The sequence below is a fragment of the Phalacrocorax carbo genome, chromosome 5 (assembly GCF_963921805.1).
Source record: "Phalacrocorax carbo chromosome 5, bPhaCar2.1, whole genome shotgun sequence".
NCBI lineage: Eukaryota > Metazoa > Chordata > Aves > Suliformes > Phalacrocoracidae > Phalacrocorax > Phalacrocorax carbo.
In genome coordinates, this window is record NC_087517.1 from 39,114,342 (window position 1) to 39,140,519 (window position 26,178).

Here is a 26,178-nt window from a genome sequence, read left to right on the forward strand (position 1 = left end):
GGATGGCCTGGATGTTTTTCTCTCACCAGAAGGCTTGAGTCATTCATGTTTCATGTGTTTCTCAGGAGGCAATGGGCTGGAGTGACCTCAGGCAGCATGTACTCTTTGCTGCTGGAAAGGTAATTAAAAATGAGAACTGGTAAATAGGGCTATGGCTGGTTCTCAGCCACACAGGAAACAACCCCCACTTCCATGTTAGACTTCTTCCTGGACAGGGAGAATGTGCACAAGCTTGAGCTTAAGCTCAGCATGTTTTGCTGAATCCCCAGAGACTGTTGGCAAAGATCACCTCCTTGCTCTCTGCTGAGACAGAGGAAGAGGTGATAGGACACAGGAGTCACGGGCCTCTGCTTGGAGAGAGTCACAGCCGACATCACTCCTGCCCCAAAATATTGCAGCTCCTCTCAGCTCCCGTAGAAACAGCAGGAGTCTGGTACCACCGTACGTGGGGGCACTGCAGTTGTAAGCATGTCTGCCTGGACCTGATTTGCGAAGATGCTGAATGTAAAGGCTCCTGCCAGCCTCCCTGAGTGCTTTCATGGCTTAGCAGCCTTTCAGGAAAGGTCAACAGAGGGGTGAAAGGCTGTAGTTTTCCTCCTGTTGTGCAGGTGAGCGGGACTGCGGCATGGGAGGGGAAGAGTGCATTTCAGTGGGGTGGTGGCAAAGGGGAAGGGGAGCCCAAGCAGCTGTCTGGCCCCCAGCCCTCCACCTGAATGCCAGTGCTGTGAAAGTGGCAGACTGGCCCTGTAATTAAATCTCAGCAACTGTGCAGTGCTCAAGAGCCTGTCCTCCCAGCTCATCAAAAACCCATCACTCAAGAGAGATCCTATTAATTGCCCATGGAGATAAGCAAGAGGCATATGCAGCAAGGTGTGTCAAACTAGCTGCTCCCAGCCCACCAAAATTTGCTTCCAGAAGGCTGCATTTAGTCAAGCCAATGTGTGGGGCCAGCAAGGACTCAGAGCTGTAATTTGCACCTCCTAGCATGATTCAATGGTAATGGGATGAAATGTTATGGCAGGGTATTGACCTCTCGCTGCTGCAGTTGCTCTGGCATTGAGAGTAAACAAATATTAACGTGGGGGCGGTGATTCTCTCATAAACAGGCAGCAGGGATGCTTGGATGCTGTTTTGTCACAATGAATAGATCACACTGAAAACAACAGATGCTGATTTCAATAAAATAATGGCATTTTCAGGCAATGGGTCTCTGCAACTTCAAAGAGCTTTGCAGGCCAGAATTAATAAGCTGGCGTTACTGTGGGTTGTTGCTGCGCAGCACAGCAATAGACCTGTTCCATTGCTGGCTTTCAACTAAGCCCCTGTTCTTCATTTCAGTTAACAGTAAACTGCTCTGCACAAAGGTAGTTTAAACGAAAATGTTGTACTGGCTTTTATGAATGGGCAGAACTCTGAATGACAAGAGGTTCGAGGTGCATTATCTTTTCAGGTATTTAGTAATGTGGCTGGTGGACAGCCCAGCACGGTACTGAGCATAATGTACTTATCTGCAATTAATAGAGAGGTCTTTTTCAAGTCCTTACAGGGGGAGAACACTGATTGTTCCAGCCTTCTGGCTCAATTTGCAATCTCGGCACCACTCTCAGCTGGGTGAATCTGTGTACTGAAATTGCTCCCTGCCCTGATTCACTATTCCAAGATCTCTGAATCTTAGACATTCCCTGAAGAGCAACGAAAAGCTGAAATGCAAAATTGAACAGGACAGTGGACTGGAGAATACAGAATGAGAATATTTTATTTCCTGGTAGCAACATGGCAGCAGATATCTTTTTCTCCGTTTCTACTTTTCTATTAAGTTGGGAAAGGAATAGAAAACCCGTTCTTTTGGGGTTACACTCTAAACATACTGCAGGCTGAACAACTGTTTGGTAATTACATTGGTACAAAAGCCTGGTGGAAGACAAATAGTTTAAAGCTGTGTATTACTGCAGGAAAAGAAAAGCATCAGTAAACGTTTCCTTCTCCATGCACCATTTTTCTCATCCCCGTGGTGTGGGACCCCTCTATCCTCAGTGCCAGTCATTTTCCAGTACTGACACTGCACAGTTAGTGAGTCTCCACCTTTCAGGAAATGTCGTCTCCTCCCAAATCTGTTCTGCAATGTAAACGTTGCATGTATGTGAATAGAGGGTTTAGTAAGATGTTTTGGGTAATCAAGAAAAGGTTTTTAGTACAAGCTCTGTGTATTGCAGTCCCCTTTCCTGGAGATGAGGTAGATTTTCTGACCCTCCTTAGGAGACTGTTCCAGATCCTCGCTGCTGCAACAGTTGGAGATGTTTTCCCCTTTTTTCCTATGCAGGTACTATGTCGTCCCTTCTCTAAATGGTGGTTATGACTTAGAAGATGATCTGAGATCAAAATGAACTCATTACCCTCACTTTAGTGCTTTGAAAGGTCTCGTGCTCTTTGTGTAGTGCTCTCTCTTTTTTTTTTTTTTTTTGTTGTTGTTGTTGCTGAAAGATCTCTTATTATTTGTCCTGATTTCCTTCAGAAGATATGACCTGGTTTGTTTGTCGGGCAGCCCTCATTCTGGGGGGGGAGTGCTCCTCCACTGCAGCAACAGCAGCTTTACTGGCTTTCAAAAAATAACAGGCTCAAGTGTTTTCAGAGACCTGCAGATGGCACTGCCTTACTGGGCTATTTGAGTGCCCGTTGCATGCCCCTGTGGTGGGCTCTGTAATCTTCAGTGACAAAGGCTCTTCTTGAAGCTGGAGTAAATAGTTCAAAAGTTCTGGCTGTGGGATGTTTTTAGTTAACAACAAAAAATAACATGGAAATTGGTAGGAACCTTTCCCCTTACTCCTCCTCAGGTGGTTTTGTTTCCTGGACTTCCGTTCTTTTTGAGGTTTATCTTCAAAGGGTTTTCAACAACTTCTTTGTACAGCTATTTTATCTCCCCCTGACATTTCCCTGTGCCAATTAAGTACCGAATTGGCCGTGCAGTTACTTGCCTTTTCCTAGGAGGACCATACTAGCAGGGACCAGGGGAGGGAGCATTTTTGTCATCAGTGTTTCCTGGAAGACTCCCCCTCCCGGGGCAGAAATGCCTTCCTCGTAAAGAAAGGCAGCATCAAGGATATTGTGGTAATGATGCATCTCATGTTGTTGTTGTTGCCTCTTTCCTACTGCTGCAGTTGCTTTGTTTTCACATACCGTTCAGTTCCCACAGCTTTCCCTGAAGGCTTCTGAGGTGTTGGGGACATACCTTTCCCATTATGCGAAGATGGAGCACTGCACAACCCCTGGGAACCTGCTGCCTGTAGCTAGCAGTGGCTGGTTCTCCAGGGGTGGTCATACACCCTCTAAGACTCTTACCCTGGGCCTTCCAGTCCATTTTTACATCATCTTCTGTCCTACACTGGCTGCAACACAGAGAGACTGCGACCGGTTCAAAACCTGCTGATGTTGCAAGTTGCTGACAAGCAAATGGAGGTCTATTTTCTATGATTGCTCTCTCTGGGATTTCATGGCAGATGAAACAATTTGTTCGCTGTTGCAGTGTTTAACAGAAGCAGCAGCTCTCATATGTGAGGGATCTGCCATATTTCCCAAGAGTCAAAATGAAATTCAGCCATGGTGAGGTGTTCTTGGTTGCTCTCTGTACATAAATCCTCAGCTACCTTGCTTCAAGGTCAATCGGGTATTTCATGCCTCATAAGTGGTTCGCTTTGTCGAGTGACTGGGATGTAATGCTGCCCAGACATATCAAATCTCTGATTTCACTGCTTATATTTCTTCTGTATGGAAACACTTGAATTCTGCTTTGCTTCATTGCCAATATGACTAATCACATATGCACACTAGCAGTTCTGGACAAGCTGCTTTCAGGATGATGGCCCTGCAGCCGTTTGTAGGGAACTCCATTTTGTGATTGCAGGTGGAGAGCTGCTGCCTGCATATGCCGAGCTTTTTTTGCATCTAGCTTCCCGGTGTGGAACGGATGTTTGAAATGCACCATCTCCTTGGGATCAGTTAGCGCTTTTCACTTGGAGTATTTGGAAGGGACGTTTTGTGTCTCTGCTGCCAATAAACTTGACTGAGCTGGCTTTTACGTTGAGAAGGCTAATCTGCAGCACGTATGGCAAAATTTCTGGGTTTGATGCTTTGATAGTTTTCTTCATTCCTCAATATACTTTTAGAGTGGTTTTGTACATTCATACATGTAAAATTAAGTTTGAGATTTTTTGTGTATCTCAGCTCCCAGAGACAAGTGGTCAATGTTCAAACCTTGGGTTGGGAACAAAAGGAAATGAAATCTCTGCCTATGAAGAAAAGCCTGAAAGCCAATGAACGGTTCAAAATCCAGAAGGTAGCCAGGCATAAATTCAGAAATAATATTTTGGTCGGAATGTAGTTCACCTGGTTGTACAGCCAGATAGGTTTCACCTGCTTGTGACTATGTATTGCAACAATGTGAGGACTGGTTGAGGGAACATACACAGTCTGGGTTCCTGGCTTTGGTGCCCCAGAGTACACAAACTTTACCCATTAAGCTGTACATCAAATCCTCATGATGAGATTAATTAGCAAAACTACCATTCATGTTACAGTATTGGTAGCATCAAATTATTTTAAAAATTTCTGTAGGACATGGGTCTTTTATGTAGCCAGTTGTGTTTTTAATTAGCGTTGGTCAGGAATTAGAAGTTAGGTTGCTCTTAAATAGCTGTGCTTTATCTCAAAGACTTCGTATATCTTTGCCAAATTTAGGTGGGCGGTAAGCTGTGTGTGCCTGCCGCAGTGGCTGCTTGCAGGATATCAAATACATGTTCTTTGGTATGGTGATGACAGAATTTTCTGCAGGGAAGAGAACCATCTCCAGAATAATTACTATTATTTTTTAATCCTTAAAACAGTTTCCCCTCCTACCCACACCCCACTTAATTTTGCAAATAGCTAAACTGTTAAAACCAAAATTCCCTTTCTTCCTCCAAACAAAAAGGCTGCCTTTTACAACACCTCTCACAGAAGACTTCAGTCTGAATGGGGGTAGTCTGACAGAGCAAATAACCAAACCAGCATGCCATCATGTAGTGGGAAAGTTTGAGTAATGGTAGTATCCGTGAACATTGTCTACAGTTGCGTGGGGTCAAGAACTGGAATAGGTTTTGGTTACTTGAGCCTTTAGAAAAAAAGCCCTTCAAATACTATTGTTGTCTTATTTTTGAGAATTAATGAGCATTAGTATCCAGAGATACAGAGGGAGGGTAACAGGTGAAAGGCATTTGGAAAAGTGAACATGTGGAAATATGTATGTAGGGGTCCTGGTGTCTTTAGTTCTGCCGCTCTCCCGACATTAATCTTGCTCATTCCATCTTTATTTGTGCATGTTCTGGGGCCAGGTCTTTTCTTTTCCATTCTTGGCATGTAGATGTAAATTTGTAGAAATTTAGTGTGGGAACAGCAGCCACAAAATTCTCAGCTTTCCACTCCCTCCTTATTGTCCTTTCATTTTTTCTGGGGCATGCAGAAATACTCAGTACTGAACACACTGAGTACTGCAACCACTTGGAGCCCTCCTGCTATGCTTGCTTCCTATCGTAGCTACTGCTCAGAGGCAGCAGCCAGATTTCCTGAAAGTAAACTGAATGGGTGAAAGAGTGCACAGAGGAGTTTATCAGCAAGATCAGCAAAAAACAGTTCTGGCAAGCAGATGGGCACCAGTAGAGAAGGCCTCCTTGCAACTTTGTGGAGACTTCCACCAAGGAATGGTAGATGCGGGTGTTAGAGTGTAAGGACCATTTCATGCTGTGCTCATGTGAAACTTCTAATGCAGGCCTCTAAAGCACTGTAGGAGAAATGTTGTAGCTTCAAGGCTTGGGGTGATGCACAGTGACTCTTCAGCTAGTGCAAACAGGCAGAGCTGCAGTCTGGGCCACAGGACCCTACTCTTTGCCCCACAAACCAGTCTGTGGCAGGCTTTAGGCTGCTCATTTGAGGATAGGGTTGCCCCACAGTGGCCCATGTCATATCTGCAGAAATGTGCCTGTTTTGGAGAATTTTCATTTTAATGCTTTAGGATATTTGTGGTTTGGGAAAAATTTTGGATGTCAGCAAATGGTAAGAAGATGCTGACAATGCTGGCAAAGACACAAGTTTTCTCTCATGGCTCTGAGCTAAACCCAAGCAAAAATATCCTTTGAAGGGTGACTAGGGCCATGCTCTGTTTTTATATTTGCTTAAAATCTTGACTTACAAATGGGTTCTTATTATATGCCTTTCTAAAAATTAGATCATTTTTTTTAAAAAACTGCCTTTTGAAGTTATTGACTTACCAGCCCTGTTACTAAAGCAGAATTGAATCTAGCACCTCCTGATTGTTATCAACTGTTCCTGGTTGGCTACAGTGCGTGATTGGTATCGATCTTGTCGGAATAAAACTAACAATGCTTTTGGTTTTGGATCTGGAAAGATATTTATCTTTTCATCTGTAACTATCATTTTCTATAAAAGAACACATCCAGGTCTGTAAATTCACATTACGGTTATACATTTTATTATTTTCTACCAATGGTTTTCACTGGAAATATTGAGCAAGGTGCTGGGTTTTTTTGTACAACTTTCCACTCTGCTTTTGTCTGGTAATGCTCCCAAGGGCTAATGGATATCGATATGTAGTATTCTGGGAGATGGAGAGGGGTGGAATCATTTTACAGCCTAGGTCTTCATCATCTATCAGAACTATATGATGATTTAGATTTTATTGCATATATATTTTATTTCTATATTGTATTTGGGTTAGATGCACAGCTATTTAATGAGTGTATTGATTATCAGGTTTATGGACCTATCAAAAAGGGAGGAGAGACATGAATGTAATAAATAGACATTAGTATTAGTTCATCTTATGCCATGATGTTTATTCAGATGGGTTTTCTGCATCGAACTCAATCTGAAAAAGGGGAAAGTAGTCGTAACCCTTCTTTTTGCTCATTTTCCCCCTCTGATGCCAGGGTACGAGGTTCCTGGGAAATGGAGGGAATGGAGCAGCTGCAGGGGAGAGTGACCAGATCCCTCCATTTGCCAGGTTTGTTCCTGTTATATCTGGCAATCCCAAACAATAGGACGCTACAAGAGTATCTCACTGCTTTAGTGTGATGAGACAAATGGAGGCATCTAAGCCACTTTCTTTAGCTGCTTCTTTACTTCCAGCCTGGGAGAGTTTGCTGGCCTGGATGAGGTTGCTGCTCACCCTTGTAGAAGCAGCATTCACCTCCCATGAGTGCTGGGGCATGTTTCAGTGTTAATGTCGTCCATGGGGTTTGTCTGCTTGACTTAAGCGGGTACAGGCTGAGACATACACACAAGCCTGGATCAAATTAAATACTAGTGTTTATTCTGCTATGTTTCAGCAAAGCTCCTGTGCATGAGTTCGTGACAGGATCAGTTTCAGGTTAATGGGACCTTGGAGGTGCCAAAAGGTGGATCCTGGCTTGTGTGGTGTGGTGGTTAGAAAGGGTTTGGCCATTGCTCTAAAACACGTTGCTGAACTGAGGCTTCTAAAGTTCTCCTTAGAGCCAGAAAAGAAATCAGAAGGGAGCAAGCTGACAGCGCAGACTGGTTTGATCTTATGACGTTACGAATGCTGTAGAGTGAAAAAAAGGTTGTTCCCTTTTAGTTTGCATATGGAAATTACTAGAGATGTACAGAATTTAACACAGGGAGAGAAGCCTGGTTTTTGTTGCCCTTCACTCTTGAGGTTTCATAGCATTGGTTTGAGTTTAATTTAAAATGCTTCAAGAGGAGCCCATCTTATGGAGCAAACTGAATTTTCTGTGAAGCATGTATTGATATAATGGGGTTCGTTTATTTCACTTCCTTTTCATTAAGATGTGCACTGCTTGATATGGCTTAATCATTATTTATATATTAGTAAATAATATGCTATTTTAGATTCATTCATGTAATTTCTAAATTCATGTATATGTGATAATAACTTTTTACTCATCTTCTGTCATTTTCAGTGAATAGGAATTTAAACACTGCCTCCCAAGATGCCAGAGCAATTTTGCTTGTTGTTGACCTAAATGCTGTATATAGAGAGGAATTGTAGCCAATGTTTTTCTGATACTTTTTTTTTTTTTTAATAAAAAATTAACTTTTCTAAATAATTTTTCTGGAAAAATACTGGACCACAAAATTATCACCGAAGTGTCAGCGTCCTGGAAAGATGGACTATTGGCAGCACATTATGAAAAAAACATCATAAAGTAAACTTCATATCGCACAAAACTGAAGCACCTTCAAAACGTTGTGGTGTATTGTGGTTCAGATGAACAACTGTAAAATTGTCACATGTCAAGAATTGACTGGACGTGTCCTCTAAATTCTCCACTACTGAAGGGACAGTTAAATAAAGGTAGTACTCACGGTTTTCTGGTGCACCTTTATAAGCTGCATAATGCCGTGAGACACTCTTAATGGTAGGCAAGTATGATGGGCCACAGAAAGAAGCTCTGCCTGAAGAAGAGTGAGGGAAGAGTGTCATAATGCCTCTCTGAATTCTGCATTGCTAAGTTCTTCAGTTTGTTTGTATGCACAGAGAGAGCTGGTAAAACAAGACAGAATAATCTGAATAATTGCTGTCAATAGAAAAACATGCAGAGAGGAGATATAATGAGAGATAGACGGTACATTAGTGTGTGAGTTGCAAACGTTATCAAAAGGTTATCTTCAGCTGCTGCTGCAAACAGGTAGTGGAAATAGCAGCAGAGCTGCTAAAATGAGTGCTTATGCAGGAAAAGAAATGAAAAAAGTCTTCTAAGTTCCTGATTTTCTGAGCTTTATATGTGGAGTTTTGGAATTCGGACAGCTTTCCCCATGTGAGAGGTTTGAATGATCAGAAGGAGACAAGGACTCTGTCTTACAGGCTGCTAAGAGAAAATCCAGAGTGCTGATATTGTGCTCTCTGCAGCAAATATGCAGAGGTCATTAGCTGGTGAGTGCTGCGAACATTTAAAAACCTAACTTGATGTTAGTTTCATTGCCCTTTGGTGGAGGAATGGGCTCTTGGGATATGAGATAATTACATTTCTAGGTTTTCCTGCATCATCATGGATGTTAGGAACTACTTTTCAATGAAAACATGATTTCCTAGTCCTATGGGTCTAGGAGCTAAGATTTCAAAACTATTTTGAGAGCTGGCATTAAATTTGTGGCAATCGGCCACTGCCTGTTAGCTGTGATCACTTTGTATGTGTTCAGCTCCTATAAAGAGCAACCTTCCCTATAAGAGAACAGCACATAACTCGTAATACAGTCTGATAAACCAAGGTCTGTCCCTCCACTGAAATGTGTTTATTGCTGACAGTGAAAAAGTGGCTATCAATAAGGCAGTAGAAGAGACCTGAAGAAAAAAAACAGGCATTAAATGGTGTTTGACATAATGGCAATTCTTAAATTTTTTCTTATTTTTTTTCCACTGAGGGAAAACATACTGTCTGAGCTGTGTGGCCCTCTCTCACGTGACTTTTTCCGTTGCACTGAGCAGGGTGGTGGCTGTAGGTGGTGAAGACCCTCTCCAGCACCCTCTTGCAGAAGAGTGCTGTCATCCACACAGAGGTTAAAACACTCAGATGAAAGGCAGAGTCCCAGCCTTAAATCAGGAAGGTTTCCCTGATCTGCTTTAACAAAAGTTAGTATTTCCTTTCCTTTTCACACAAGCAAATGGAACAAAACATTTCATTTCAAAGCAAATGGAATGTCAAGTGAAATGATTTGGTGGGGGGATTTTGTTCTGCAGAGAAAAAAACAAATGAAATTTGATCCAGGACTGTTTAATTTTTTTTATTTTCACTCTCTATTTTTTGGTTCAGCAGCTGAACCAGAAAACCAATTGTTCCTACAGCCTCTGCATAGAGGGGGAAATACAGATGCAACTAGAACCATATCATTTTAATCTGGGCTTGTGATTTAGAGGTGGCACCGAAAACTCTTTTGAGGTACACAAAGGTCTAAATAGTGCTTTAAAGAGAGTGATAGAAATGTGTTTGGATAATTGTCATTTGTTCATAGAATAATTGCATAGAAAAACCAGGCAGAAACTGTACATTTTAAAATAAGAATTATGGCATTTAATCCTGATAATTTAAATTAGTTTCACAGACTTTGTTATCCAACTTGATTGTGATCACATGCATGGCTTAGCCCACCCAATGAATGAATGGTTGTTAGGCACTGAAATTAGATGTTTCTGCAAAATATTGTTTTATTTATGTCTCTGCAACAAATGAGCCCAGAGACAAAGCTGGGATCAGTACCCTGCCTGCTATGTTTGAAGCCAGGTAGGGGATGATGACGTTGAGGCAGCTGCTTAGGCAGGATTATGGTGAGAAACGATGTGCTCAAGACACATGTGTGTTATGGGTAAGGTTAAAACTAAGGCTGGGGGCAGCGTGGGGTCATGGATTAGGGATAAAGTTGGAAACATTTGGAGTTCCCCTGGTACTGTTAGGATGGGGCTGGTAGGAGTTAGTTTCCCAGACAGGATCATGGTTGGCCTTGTATAGGTTTTGCTGTTAGTTTCATAATTGCTCTGTAATTATAACAAAGAAGCGATAATATTAATATGTAAAAGCCTGGTAACCTGAAGAGCGAAGTGATGCAGCCTTGCAGCAACTCTGGAGCAGTGGGAGTGAAGAGTTATTGATCCAGACATCCTAGAGGCACAGGTCCCCTTTTAATCAATGACAAACAGATTTCAGAGAGTCCATGGCTTCATTGCAAGTGCACAGATGTTTGTTTGGCCCTCTTTTACAGCCACTCTGTGACTGGTTTAGAAGCTCGTCTCTTTAGGCTGTTAGTCTAATCTGTAGAGAGAAGATCCTCCAGAATGGAATGTGGGGCTGTGAGTCATTTTCAGAAAGAAGCTAATTTCTGTCACCTGATGATGGAAGTAGCCTAAGGGAAAGCATCATCAGGCTGAGTGAACACTCCCTAGAACAACCACCTCCTGCTCTTTGTTGTAGTAGTTTCCCATTAACTTTTATAAACAGCTTTACTGCTGAAGGATGGAGCAGTCTCACTGGGTTTCAGGTCAATGTACTCAGTTTTTATAGTTTTGTTGAATGTTTTGCGCTGGGGAGCACTTCAGATCTTCCCCAGATGGGAATTCAGCCTACATCATAATGATCTTCCCTTCTCATAGCTGTCAGTGATCTCTGCTGGTCCCAACAACTGATTTGGTCTTTCTGGAGCTACCTTTAAGTGTTGGCCTCAAAGCTGCACAGAGGCTGAGATCTATCCTTAGCCTAGTCCCTTCTCATATTCATTAAACACCTTTATTCAAGCAGCCAGTTGGTGGCCAACTTCAGAAAGTGTCACAGCTGAAAGTCCTTCTAACTTGTATGTTGGTGCCTAGTGTGTGCCTAGTGTGTGCCTGTGGCTGCCAGGGGTGGCACAGGCACTGGGTGTCCCTCAAAGGGTGTTGTGAGTTCAGCAAAGCTTACGCCTCTTCTTTTTCAGGAAATGAAAACTTGAGCAAATAATTGAGCATAAAGAAGCTCAATTCTTGTTCTTAGCTCAATTTGAGCTGGAAAAATGCTGTATCTGAGGAAAGCATGTCACGCTGTTGGTGTCATAGGCGGCTGGGGTTTAGTCAATGGCTTGTAGTGGAAGCAATGCTGACTTAAATTTTTCATCTTAGTCTAGAAATTCTTCTTGAATTAAATATTCCAAGGCTACTATTGAAATCTGTAAAGGCAACTCCTGTTTTTAAGACATACTTAACATAGTATAATATTCCCAAGTATAGCAAAACTCACTGTAGACAGGTCGTCTTTAACTTACAAAATGGTCTTGTGCTTCTTAAACACCTTCCATTACTGTCTAACTACACTGGGGAAAAAAAAATCTCTCTTTTAAAAATTTGCAGTGTATTTTAGAAGAATACTATGTAATTTATAATGCTGTAAAAGCCCTATTATTGACTCATGGGTAGACTCCATTAAAATATAAGATTATAGAGCCTGTCTAAAAAAATCACTAGGAGAGATGCATGAACTCTGAGTATTTAGATGGGTCAGTGTAACTCTAGTTACAGCGGTGGGTCACTGTAATCCTGATACCATCACATGGTTCTTAGTGACAGCAATCGTACTCCCACACAAACGAAAAGTAAAATTTCAGCATTTCCAAAACTCTGAGCCCCTGGGAATTTTCCCAGGCTTGGTGAGTTCAAAAATTGGCATCTGTTGTTCCTAATTATTCCATAATAATTAGCGATGCAAATCCCACTTGGGGAGGATCTTCTCTGTGCTTTTAGAAACTAACAACAGAAGACAGAGCCCTCCGAGCTGAGGTTCAGTGCTCAGTGAGGTGATTATGCAGTTATGTTAGTAAGTTTCTAATGAAGGAGCAAGCCAGCTGCCTCTGCTGCTCCTGATAATCCAGGAATTTGTATTTTCTACTTGGTGTGATTTTTCAAGACAAAATGCAAAATATTATCTGATGCATCAGTGATTTACAGCTGAGCAAGTCTATATAGACTAAATTATAATTTTTGTTTTTAAATACCCAGCTCCCCCCCCCCCCCCCCCAAAAAAAAAAAAAAGTTTAATGTTTTACCATTAAAGCAGCTAACTAATTAGAATTATTTCAGATGGAATACATTTCCAGTTGGTTGACAAAATTCCTCCGGTAATTCTGTTCTCAATGATCTTATCTTACATGATGTCTGTCAAACCCAGTTGTGAGAGAGGATTTTGGCCCTCTGATTTCAATCTTTTCTGTAAATGTTTATCTCAGCTTGAACGTTTTTCTTGTAAGATAGAAAATTATATCTTTTTGTACAGTTACAGTAATTACACTATATCTCAAGAGAGATTGTGAATAATTCAGAAAAGGATGTATACTGTCTAGCAACAGTTATCCTTAGGCAGTATGGAGTCAGAATAACATGGGTAATATGGAAGACCATTCATTCTGGATCATGAAATAAAAAGATTTTGTGTTTCTGTTGTTCCTGTTCCCAAGAAGAGGTGGCTCTGATTTTGTGCTACAACTTCCACAAGGTATCTCTGCTGTCCCATCTCCAGTGTCATGGCCAAATGTTTCTCTCTGTCAGAAATGGGTGTTGGGCTTTCCAGTAAAGAGTCATCGCTACTGCTGTTTCGTCATGCCAGGCCACCCCTCAAGACCCTTTTTCTGTCTCTCTCTTTCAATTTGTCTCTCAGTAATATGTAAAGTCTGATTAGTCCCAGAAGTGATCAGCTGTCTAGATTGCATCAGGAAATTTCATATTCATGAAATAACTTAAATATATTTCTTACCCTCTCAGATGATTTAGTTTCAGTGTACAATTTATCTTTGCAGACTCTTAATGTCTCATGAAAAAAACAAGAGGTCACAGAATGACAAGAATGTTGGCTGGGGGAGCTCTCTGCGGGTCTCTAGTCTAGCCTCCTGCTTGGAGCAGGACTGTCACCAACACTAGACCAAGTCAGTTCTGGCTTTCTCCAGCCAAACCTTGGAAATCTCCAAGGATGCACTTTCTACCACCTCTCCAGGTACCTATTTCAGGGCTGCACTGCTGGCTTGATGAAACAACTTTTCCTAGTGTCCAGTCTTTACCTCCTAAGCTACATCTTGTGGCTGCCATCCTGACTTTCACAGTCTGCCACTACCAGGAAGAGTTTGGCCCTATTGTCATCATAACTCCTTTCAAGTATCTCTAGGCTCCTCTTTGTCAGGCTAACCAAGCTCAATTCCCTCAAGCTCTTTTTCTAGGTCTTCTACCCTGAACCCTTATCCCTGGTTGCCCTTCCCTGGATTCTCTAGTTTCTGGGGATCCAAAACTGGGCACTGTTAACATCACGTTTGCAGTCTTGCCAGCAGAGGCACCATGTAGAGGGTGATTATTGTTTCCCTCAGTCTCCTAGCCAGGATCTTCTCAGGCATCCCAGTAGGCAGTTTGCCTTGCTTATGATGGGAGCCCACCACTGGCTCATGTGCAACTTTGTGTCTGCCACAACCCTAGCTGCTTTTCAGCAGGATAACTACTCAGCCAGCAGTGATGCTGCGTGTGACCATTTCAGCCCAGCTGCTCAAGATTTTACTTCTCCTTGTCGAACTTTGTGTGGTTTCCTTCAGCCCACTCCCCAGGTGTCTCAAAGTCACCTTGGTTGAAACAACACGGGATACAGAAAGGCGCTACTAATGCAGAACTGGTGAGACCTGTTTCTCATTAATTTCTAGTGTGATGAGAATGAACCTGATATCTTTGTGCAATATCATGCGATACCATACATATATATCGTAGTTGAGGAAGGGGATCCATAGTCACCCACATGCATGCAGAAACACACACTATCTTTGTCATGTAGGATGCAAGGTTTGGTAAAATAGCAGGGCAAACATTTTCAATGCTTGTTTTAAACTTCTGGTTCATCATCCATGCTCAAAAATATATCACCTTTGTGCTGCAAAGGTTCTGGCTATTGCCCTTGGCTTGTTTGAAGCACATCGTAGCACTGCCTTGTGTTCTATGAGCCACGGCACATGAGGTATCTACAGTCAAAAAAACTACACAAGAAGCTAATGCTTGGTACTGGATGCACACCTGAAATGGGAGCCATGGCTGTTAATTAAAAAAAAAAAATTGAGACCCCCATCTTTGACTTGCTGAAGTTAATGGAAAAGTAATCTGCCATTGCCTTTGGTGGCTTTTGGGCCATCCCTGTGCAAGACCACCGCACAAGGGGCTGCTTTTCTATTCTCTGTGACTTACTAAGGTTTTGGAAAGCCTCTAATTTTGCATGCAGAGAGCAAGCAGGACATTGTGTTTTTTCGCTTAGACCCTGAGCAAGACACCCCAGTGGTCATGCGATCAGAGTCCTTTGCCTGAATGTTACACAATGAACTTTAAGTTTCCTACCTGCCTGCGTCAGCCCAGGCTCAGTTATCTTGGCCTCTTACATAGCAGGCAAGTGCTTTAGCTGCTGCTTCTGCTCTGCACCTCTCTGGTTTTGACCAGATATTTCATTCAGGACCTGAGGAATGCAGACAACAATAAACACTGTTCAAACTTTCAGTGGTAAATAACAGATGCAATTTCGATGAGAACATATTCTGACAAAAGCAAAATGCGATCAGGAAATCCCTGACCTGATCTAAACCTTGCCAAAGTTTTGGTCAGTGTGTAGATTTTCTTCACTGCGAAGTTGTAAATCATCACTTTACCATGGACATTGAAAAATTCTGCTCTCCTGATGCAGAAACAGTGCTGCCATCTCTTCCGATTAATTTTCATCAGCCTCTTCATAGTAATTGTTGTTTTTAAATCTCCTTCACATAAATTCCTGTGAATATTGGCTTGGTTTCTGTCTGTGGGGGTTTGTCTGTTTGCTGGGGGGGTGGGGGTGGATTTTTTTGTTTTGTTTTAAGCAATTTTTCTACCCTTACAACTAAAGAAAAAAACCTTTAAAACCCAGAAGCAAAACCCAAAGTACAAACAGAAAGAACAAATAACAACACTCCCCCTGGATTTTTCAGCCAGCTTTAAGAACATTTAAATGTAGGTACTGGTATTACGTAATGTGGGCTGCACATACCTCCTGTTGGAGTCGGAGTAGGAGCTGAATGACGGCAAACTTTGTACGTCATCTGCATCATCTACATCTTACACCAGACTGATGTTTTACTTCCACATGTAAATACTGTGATGTTTTCCCTCTCTTCACTGTTCTTTCTGCTGGCTGTTTTGGTTGCATAATTAATTGTAGAGGTGTTTATTAAAAGGGGCTTATTCTTTAAAAATACTTGGTCCAGACTTCGCTGTCCCCTGCTGTTGTTGCAATAAAGTGCGCTTCCACAATTAACCATTAAGCGGGGATGTAAATTAAGCTGCTGGACTAGCAGATAAATGAAACTGTCACATGTGTAATTGCTAGGCAAAGTGGCTACAATTTTAGCTATTTTCATTGTCCTATTATTGCAGCTTTCTATTGCTAAAATAATAAATCATTGTTTGTGTAAAAAGAGGTATGTACCATATGAGAGAGGGGGAGAATTATTTCATATGCAATAGGTAGAATGTCGGGAGATTTTTAAGCAGCGATTTTGTATAGGAGAGTTTTGGCAAGGCCCCAGGTCCATTTTAAGTTAAAAAATAATTGTTTAAATGGGATGTAGTGCTGAACTGGATGCTCTGCCAGTGTGTGTGGACAGTGTGCTTGAAGGAGATGCTGAGAGACGAGCGTGGGGGTAGGCACGCCAGGGAAGCACCAGGCTGGTGCTCTACCAATGCCCGTTCCCTGGTGGTGCCCAAGAGTGGGTCAGTAGCTCCACATGAAGTCACCCTCTGCCTTGTCTGTTCAACTGTGAGCCTGTATCAGGGACCATATCTCACCATGTGCATATACCATAGTTCACTCAGCGATTTGCACTGGGACATAAAGCAGCGCCATGATACAAAACACAGCAAATAACTTTAAAATTATTGGCAAGCTTTAATTTTTTCCCCCCAAAGTAATTATTGTTTAATATTTTTTTCCGCTTAAAGGAAAGTATGGGTGTATTTGATCATTTACTTTCTTGTATGACATCCAAGAAACTTATTCATATACTAGGTGACTAGAACATATCTTTCACTTAGAAGTGAAATGAGAACAGTTTGGTACATGCTTTTTTTGCATTTTTCAGATTGCTCTGTGTAACTTTATCCTATCTGTTATTGCACAGGTATTTGGACCACCCAATAGTATTTGCTTTGGTATATCAACTGGATGTTTTGATTAGTTAAAACTTCCATTTGGGGAAAACACAAGATTAGAAATTCAAGTTTTATTAACTGTGCCTACAGCAGAAAGTCATCAGAGTTTCAAATAGGTCTCAGGAGCCCAAGAAGCTATAAATCATTGAAGCTCATTAGAATGTTGCTTATGCTCTTTTGTTTACTACCTTAAAATTCTCTATTATGCAGTATTTTATCCTATATATAGAGTCCCTACAACTCATTGTTATGAAAAATAAATCCAGATCTTTGTAATTGTTTGGTCTGTTTTCATAGAAGAAACTTTTGAGATATCACATGAAGGATATATATTGCACGTTAAGGAAAAAAAAAAAAAACCAAACCAACCAACCAACCAAACAAAAAAAACCCCAAAAACCCCCCCCAAAAAAACCCACAAAAAAACCCCAAACCAAACCAAAACAACCACAAGACACTGACTTCGGGCACTTTTTGACAAAGTTTCTGAGGATATTCAATTCCTCAAAGAGATGATAGTCCAGTGATGGAAGCCCCATCTTTAGTAAGTTATGCCACTCTAAGGAGCCTGAGGTGAGTCACTCAAACATACTGTCTGCTTCTAAAAATACTGACCTCAGTGTCTCTTTTTACCCTAAAACTTGCCAGTAGCATTGACAAAGGAACCCTATCTTGGACTGAATTTCTTACTTTCAATTGGAGGATATCACATACTGTAGGCTCTGAATAGGTCCAGCATAGTTGCAGATCCGATTCAATATAAGCAAGGTGTTTGGTCTTTCTGCAATTTCCCAATATTACAATTTTCCCAGAAGTATTAGCAGATAAAGATAAAGCAATTTTAGTTATTCCTCAGTGGCATCCTCTGTACTGATTTCAGGCTCTTCTTGAAATGCTAATATATCATCCCCACTGCTGTACCCTTGCAGCCTGTTCCTCGATGGGGATTCATTTTGCCTTCTTAGTAGCCGATTATTTCCTGATCACATTTCTCATATTAGGGAATACATGCATTCAGCAAGAGGCCAAAGCACAATGATCATTTTACAATTTAGCTTTATCTAGTCATCTATTAGCAAGTCATATGATATTTCAAGTCCTTTTAGCTTTGATGAGGAAAAGAGCTTACTAAGACATTAATCACTCAGTAGTTTGTATACAAAGCAAATCGGTGCCTCAAAGCATCTAAGTAAAAGACTGTCTCTTTGCGTAAAAACCAGATATTCTTGCTATCAAGGGCACTGGAGGGTGTTTACAGATGCCTTCATGTGTCTACTTTGCTGGACCATTTGATGCTAATCTAGTGTTAGATTACCTTTCTGAAACTACTAATAAAATCTGTTACATTACTGTGTTTAGCTGAGGCCCCAGGGCTTCTGAGATGAGATTTCTATCCCCTGACAAATTGTGGCTGGGTGAAAACTCAAAGCAGATACTTTTCTGCATCAGGTGTGAAACACACTTGCATCCTAATCCTGCCAAATGATACGGTAATGGAGAGATGTGTAAAAGGTTTGTTTATTCCACAGAAGAGATTTCATCTGGGGATGAGGGCAGGGGAAATATATATCCTTAAGCTATATGCAATTGCAGGAAGGCCAAAGTGAATGAAGTGAATGTAAAATGCCATTTGGCGCTCAGGGAATGCATATTTTAAGGTCTGTACACAGTGCAGATTGGTAAAGGCTAAGACCCTATTTGTCTTCCCAGACCTGCTAGTCTCACTGGTTCGCACAGGCTATGGAATTCAGGAACACAAAATGCACCTCAGTGAAGAAGGGCTTGATAAGAGATTTGCAGCTGGCATAAATCCATATCATTCTCTCATGTCCTGGTGTAATTATGGCTGTTAAACTTTTGGGGCAAGGACTGCAAGAGTTGGTGAGTAAAATGGGCCCTGCAAAGCATCCCTCCATATGGCAGCAGAACTGGAATACTGAGATTTTTCCAAGACTAATGTGACCCATTCGAGTTTGGTGCTCATGTTATTGATGGAGTTACTGTATTGCATTTATTGTCCAAATGACAAACTGTATTTTACAACTCTTGGTGTTCTTGAGGATTCCCCTGGAAAACATCTCAAATTCCTCTGACTAGGATGCTTTTGTGGGTCTTTAATGTTTTGGATGGATTGTGCTGGCTAGTGCCCAATAGGAACACAATTTAGAAGGAAGCTTGAGTTTGATTTTTCACAGCATTGTATCTTGTGCAGCCCTTGAAATCCAGGCACTGAGAGCAGGAGATAAAACACCTCCCATACAGAAATTCAGGGCACTACACTGGCTTTGTTCTCTCTGTAGTGCCACCTGAAACTGGAAACCAGCAGGAAATAAAGCCTTCTCTTTCTGCTTTCCAAGTAATGCATCCAATTCCTTCTAATTCAGATGGCAGCAGATGAGCTTCTCATCCAGACTTTCTTTATAATCACTGGTAAGAAATAGGCATTTCTAGAGCATGATTCATCTGATCTATTTCAGATGTCTGCATTAGGAGGAGGTGGGATGCACTGCTTCTCTCTGACACCTGTGAAGGGAGGCTCTCCATGTCTAGTTCAGAGGTAGGCATCTAATCTTAGCTGACAGAGATCCTAGCCCATATGTTTAGCCCCTTCCTTTGACAATCTTAGTTGTCCCTTCTAGAGAAAAGTCCTCTTCTGAGTCAGACTCTGTGGTTTTTTTGGCAGCTGAGCAGTGCAAAAACACAAAGCCCAGTACAGGGATGTAATTTGTCCTCCAACATAAAAAAGGTAATTCCCAGATTAAAATCGACATGTTTTCATGGCTTGCTTCTGTTGGAAGAAATGCTCAGTGATGGTCTTCCACCAGAAGCACTGAGCTCTGCAAGAGGTGAATTACTCTTTGCCAAAGTAGAACCCCAGACCTGGTGGGACGTTGCTTCCCTTTGGCTGCTTCTAAAAGGATATGGCAATTGCCTTTCAGAAGCACATGTGAAAAGCAAAGCTGGGGCTTGACCCCCAGTTGTCTGCCCTTATTACAGACAAGGATCAACTCTGCACATGGCAGCCTTCTGCCATACTTCTTGCTTCACCTGCCCACCCCCTCTCCTGGGACATTTTGCCTGGGTGACCAGGTTTTCAGACTTACCCCTTGCTGCCAGTCTAATGGGAGAAAAATGAAGAATGACTCAAAGGCACCATCTGAAAAGAAGAGCTAAATAGCTTTGTTTATAAAGGGGGAAAGAAGTTAAGAGTTGGTCTATAAAAAAGGCTAGGAGATTAAATGAAGATAAACTAGAAAACAGCAAGCAGTCAGTAGACTGGATGGTCATTTTTTGTTCTTGAAAACTCTTTGCTCTTATGAATACCAGTGACCCTTGAAGGATCTCTTTGATTGATTGGACAACCCCAGCTAAGTGGGGAACATGGTATATTTTTCATAGACCCTAGAGACAGGCCTGCTAGCACAGGCTCAGTAGCAGCTTGGATGGCTCTTTTCTAACCATTTTGCACTGCTGTTAGACATTCTGCAGGCTGCCAAAGGAGGGATAATGAAAATCAAGCCAAGGGAGGTCTAAAAACCTCACTCCATCAAGGACAGTGTCTGCTGTGTGAATTGTCAGGAAAGGTTTAGATATTGGCACAGTGTTCTCTCCTGGAGGCAGGACAGTCAGGCAACTGAATTCTCCATAAATTTTCCTGTCATTCATCTGCCAGGAGTATTTTTCAGAAAGGCTGCTGTTCCATACAGGTACTCCCCTTTTGTAATTGAATGATGATTTATTATCGAAGCAATGAAGAAAAATATTTTACCTTGGAATTTATGAATGCATAATGGTATGTAAGTCATAATAATGAATCACTCTTTTCCCTCCCCTCCTTCCCTCATGTATATTTGGATGTTTATTTCCATATAAATTTCCATTTATTTATGTCCTCCAAAGTTTTCCTTCACAAAGGGGAATTCCCAAGTTAAGGTGTTGGAGAGTTTGAGATACCTGAGTTAAAGAACAAATAATCAAAACCTATACCCCTTCTAGCTTTCCACTTCCCTGTTTACTTGCTTTCCCAACACTTGCTCGCTCTCCTTGTCTGACCTATCAATACTACAGCTCCTTGCAGATGTGTTTTTGACTCTAGTAACTATTTACTTAAGGTCTGGGTGTGGAGCATTGTCCAAGTCTGAGCACAGCCTAAGGCAAGCCAAGGTCCTTGACCACTTTGTTGCCATTGCATGGTTCATCAAGGACTGGTGTAGAGTCAGAGAAGTGCTGGATCCCCTGCAGGTTGTCCTGGTAAGGGATGGCCAAGGGATGACCCACAGGATAGCAGTGTTACAAGCCTTAGAGCCTTTCTTTAGGCCATAGTCTTAAGTTTTATTTATGTTTGAGTAAAATCAAAGGAGCCAAGGGTCTAACATAATCCAGGCTGGAGTAGGAGAAAAAAAACCTGTTGTTAAACCCTTGAGGGAGCAGTGCTGGAGAGTGAAATTAAGCTTGTGACACAACCTGTTCAAAGTAACTCCAAATGTATCTGCTGCATTCAGGTGTTGAACTCAGCTATCATGATGCCTAGCCTTCACTGCAAGGTTATTTTTCCACTCTAATGCGTCACTCCATCTGGACCCATTTGGAAGACAAGGTAGTGACATGCACAATGGCAGAGCCGTTATGAAAGAAGAAATCTATCTGAACTGGACTGAAAATTGTTTAAGTTGATTCAGTGGCATGGCCTTGGCCAATGCTGTGCTCTACAAGATGGGGTAGATCAAGAGTAATTCCATGATAGGTGGAAGTGACACCAGTTAAAGCATACCCGATTTCCCTGCCACACACTCCTCAAGCCTCTGTTGCTGGTTGCCAGGGAATCTTCTAGCTAGGCTGTTACATATGTTTATTTTCTGGAGTTATTTGCAAATATTTGTTTGCCATTTACACATGCTTCCCCTGTTGGTTACTGTAAATGTGTGCTTGAAATGTAGTTGGCAAAATGAGTTCTTTTAGTCTGGAGATGTCAAAGGAACGTTGTGGTGCTTAGGGACACAGATCTACTGAAATTTGCAAGGAGCTGAGTATCCAGCACATAGAAGTTTCACTGAAAATCCCAGGCTAGGACATTTGTTATACTTGGTATATTCAGAGCATGTCACAGAAAAAAAATTGTTGCCCATAAAAGCTGTAGGGAACAATCCCCCAGTTTTGGCTGCTGTTAAAGTCTCATAAGGCAGGATAGACACTGCAGCAGGCTTCATCCCTTTGGGGCTACAACATGTGGTTCTGAAGGGATTAATAAACCCACTGTATTTCAATGAGTGCTGTAACAAGACAGTATTGCAAAAGTGTCTCAAATACTGAGTAGGACTTTGGCCAGAGGCAGGCTTTTCAGTGTCTGGAACTGCACACACACAGGCGCTCTTAGCTCACTCAAGACTAAGTTGGTCTTAAGCAAAATGAAGCTGTTACTAGAAAAGCATAAAACTTTTTCCATCCTTGCAGGCTGCATTTGCATTTGAATGGGTTTTATTCTTTTCATGCTCATAAAAAGTGTTATATTAAATATTAATATGGTATTTTTCTTGTGTTACTGTACGGTTTCCACACACCTGTAAATTAACTCAATTGTAACCACAATAACCCCTAAAAGAGGACAAAAGACCTGTTTATACTAGTGGAGAATATTGCAAAAGCAGATTGAAGTTTCATTTTTCCAGAAGCCTGCCAAATTCCTTGACTGACATCAATGAAGATATATTCATGACTATATTTATGTTCCTTTATTATTAAAAGGCAGAAGAACAGCAGGGCAGGCAGTGTTTGGTAAAACATGGGGAAGGAACTCTGCTTAACAGCCTTATCTTATCTTATCTTAGGGAGTTTCACTCTATGGAGGCAAGTCCAAATGAATGTGAAAATTTTGGCTTGAGCTGCAGGGTGTGTCATCCATGATTTTTCTGCAAGCTGGAGTGGGACATGTATGTGCGTTGTGGGGAGACAAGATGGGAGAGGGACCACATGAATTCCCTTGCACTGGCTGGTGCCATGAAGGCACACCAGAAACATCCTCATTAATGTTGCCATGAACTCAAGGGCAGGTGGTTGCCATTGATTCTGGTGCAGTTCCTTTTGCACTTACACTGTCTTGAGTAGAATTTGGTGCAGGTTGCTCGCTGAAGCAATATCTCTGCTCTGATTGCTTTCAATTCTTTCAGTGTTAGGTTCTGGCATTTCTGAGCAAGATGTGACTATGTGAATTTAAACTTGAATTTAGAGCAGCACAGAAAACGAAGAAGGAAATTTTCCATGGGTGTAATGGACTTTAGACACATAATATCTAAAAGCACAGTAATTACATTTTCATGCTTTCAGTATGAAATCTACTAAGGAATCTCAGCTGTAGTCCCTCATTAAATTGCTATTTTATCTGAAGGTTTGTCCTGGAAACTCCATGTCAAACTTCACACCTAAGGATGAAGCCTCTCTTCTTCTGAGGAACAGACTGATACATATACTTATGTTATGCCAAATTCTTCCTGCCAGTTGCTAGCGATTAAATAAAAATAGGGAAAAGATTCTTTTGCATGGTGCTGGTTGACTTTCTTATATGTTGCATACCAGCTGACTGGTCTTCTTATCGGGCTGACCTTACAGAGAGGGGAAAAGGTGAAAGAATCAAGACCGACCCTGCATCATAAGACAAGAACCGCTGACTCAGCTAAGCCATATGTTTGAATTGCACATGCTAAGCTAACAGACCATAGTATTTACAACACTTCACTAAACACTTAAATCTATTTTGTGGACAAAAGGATTTTAAGTTAATTTATTTTGTGGAGAGAATAATTTAAGCAAGTTAGCATTTTGTTGACAGAATTATGATGAAATTCATTTTGTCTACATAACTGATTGGGCAGTTAGCTGAATGCATTTCCTCCACAGAATCAAGTATGTGCCAGGACTGTCAAACAGGGTTTCCTCTACAGTTTCAAGTCAGTTTGTCAATAAAATGAATTCAAAATCCTTTTGTCTACAAAATGAACTTAGGTGTTAATTGTTTGTCAATAAGGAGTGCAAAGCCAAATGATCCTCTGTTGAACACTGATAAAAATGTATAGGGGTATGAGGGTGTGTGTACACAAACACGCAGAGCTGTGTACCCTATTTTGTTGTCAGAGTCCAAATGCCACAAACCAAGTGCCTGACAGGGAACAGTGTCCAGTCCAAGCTGGGATGAGACATGGTCTGGATATCATGTTCACGTTGAGAGCATCACAAGGAATTAACTAGTGTAGCAATGCAAAACACGGCAGTGGAAAGCTATCAGTATTGTTTCTAGCAGGGATTCAAAGCCTCCCATTGTGAGTGTTATTTCCAGTTCTACTTGATATGGTACAAGCACAGGTGGGATGCAGTGGTTTTCCTACCTTGAAGAATTGTATCACAAATAGATGTGGCAGATGAGGAGCAGGGAGAGGACATGTTGTGTTCAGATCATGCTGGCTGGGAGCTAAGGCATAATGAAGCAAACTCATTAGTATGAAATCCTACAGGGAAACACTTCTCAGAGACCAGGAATAGATTTGAGTCTTCTTGACCACATAAACCACCCTCTCCTTCTGGACAGACACTAACTAAGGTGGTATACCATGAACCATGTGCCCATACAGGATGGAAATTTCACTGCAACCTTGATTTTAAGCACAAATGGGCTCATATGAAGCCCACTGATGGGTAATTTTCTTTTGGTACTTTCATTTTTTTCATATTTTTGCAGGTACAATGTGATTGCAAGTATTCCCAGGGCTCAGTTTTGAAGATAGCATCTGGGGTGTCAGCTCAGAGCACCTCTGGGGTAGACCTGGAAACAACAGAAAATCTGTGTGTATTTTATTCTGAAAATACCATCGTACTTTTGGACCAGTCTGCTTAGTGTTAAATATTTGAAAAGACACAAGAAAAAAACCAAAATATTCACTCATTAATTATGTCATTAAAATTGCATAAAATCTTTTTTTTTCCTTTTCTCTTTCCTCCTTTATGCTTTTAAGAGGGTTAAAGTCAACGGAGGGTAGGAAAAATATGAAATAGAGCTATGAAGAGATATGACAGTGTCATAGTGCAACATAAAAGTTCGGCCCTCTAATATGTTTTCATGTTCATTCAGGGGGAAACAACCAACTAATCGCCAAGTTCATTTATACTGTTTAAAGTACCCTGGCTTTCAGGTCTGCTAATTGTCAGAAAAGCCAGAAGGAAAGAAAAGCAGTCACTTTTCAGCTGTGTTTTCTTTAAATATTCCAGTCACTGCCAGAGTGTTGAGGTTAAGGAGAGGTACATTGCGTATGGAGAGGCGAGGTTAAAGGCACGAATGCTGTATCTCCTAATGAGGTTTGTCATTTACAAGGGCACAATCATCTCTGTTTTCTGCAAGGGAACATTTATGTCAGGACCACTACGTGAGACGCCGTTTTCACATTCTTTTTCCAGAATGTGACCTTTCAGAGAAATGCAGCCCTGTACCTGAGGCTGCTCAGACATGGCACACATTGCAGCAGCACTGGCAGGAGCTTGGCTGATGGGGGGGCCTTCCAGCTGACGTTGGACACAAAGAGCAACTGGCCTCATGACAGGAGGTGACAACCCTGTTTGGGTTTGAGTGTCCATTGCTCTTTATCATGTGCATTTTTTACAGTCCTTCCAAAAGGCTTTTGCCTTTTGCTTTCTGGTGTGAACAACTGGTCTGTGGCGCTGAGCAGGAGCAGCAATGGGGGTTTTGCAGTTTGATTATACCATTTATTCACACTTTTTCGGTTGAGCACATTATGCTGTGTCCTGTGAAGAGCCACGATTGCTCTTGCTGCGGAAGGTAAAGCAAATCAGACGTGTCAGACTCCCTTGTTGCTCAACAGTCACTAATGACTGCAGCATATGTTGTTGCTTCCCAGGCCACTGGGAGCTTGGTGCATCTGTTACTTCTCCAGGAGCCAAGTCCTGATTGTCAATACCATGATCCCGGTACACTTAGTCAGCAGAACGGCGGTGGTGTTAGCTGGTCCCAGGTCAGTGCCAATGAAGCTCGAGAGGGACCATGCTGGAGAGGGAGTGCTGGGAAACCTAGGGAGAATTAGGCAACAGCTGGGGACCATGGCGTGCTAATCTGTAATACATAAATGCTGTGTTTCGCAGAAATCCCAACCTGGAAATAAAAAGGTTGCAAATTGCAGATGTTGTATTAACAGAGGTGCATAAGACACTCACTGGGGGCTGCATGCATAAATTGTCCAGGTAATAAAAAACTGCAGTGCTAGTGCTGAGGGACCTCTCGAAAGCCAGGATTTTTCAAAAGGATGCAGTACCTGTAGTGTGGGGTGTCTGGAAATCTGGCTAGTATGCTATGAATGTAAAGCTGGGAGACCACATTTTTAAAATAGCCTACTAAAAACAAAACGACAAAACCGGCTTTAGTCACCTCTGTATTTCAGATACCTCCTCACTGC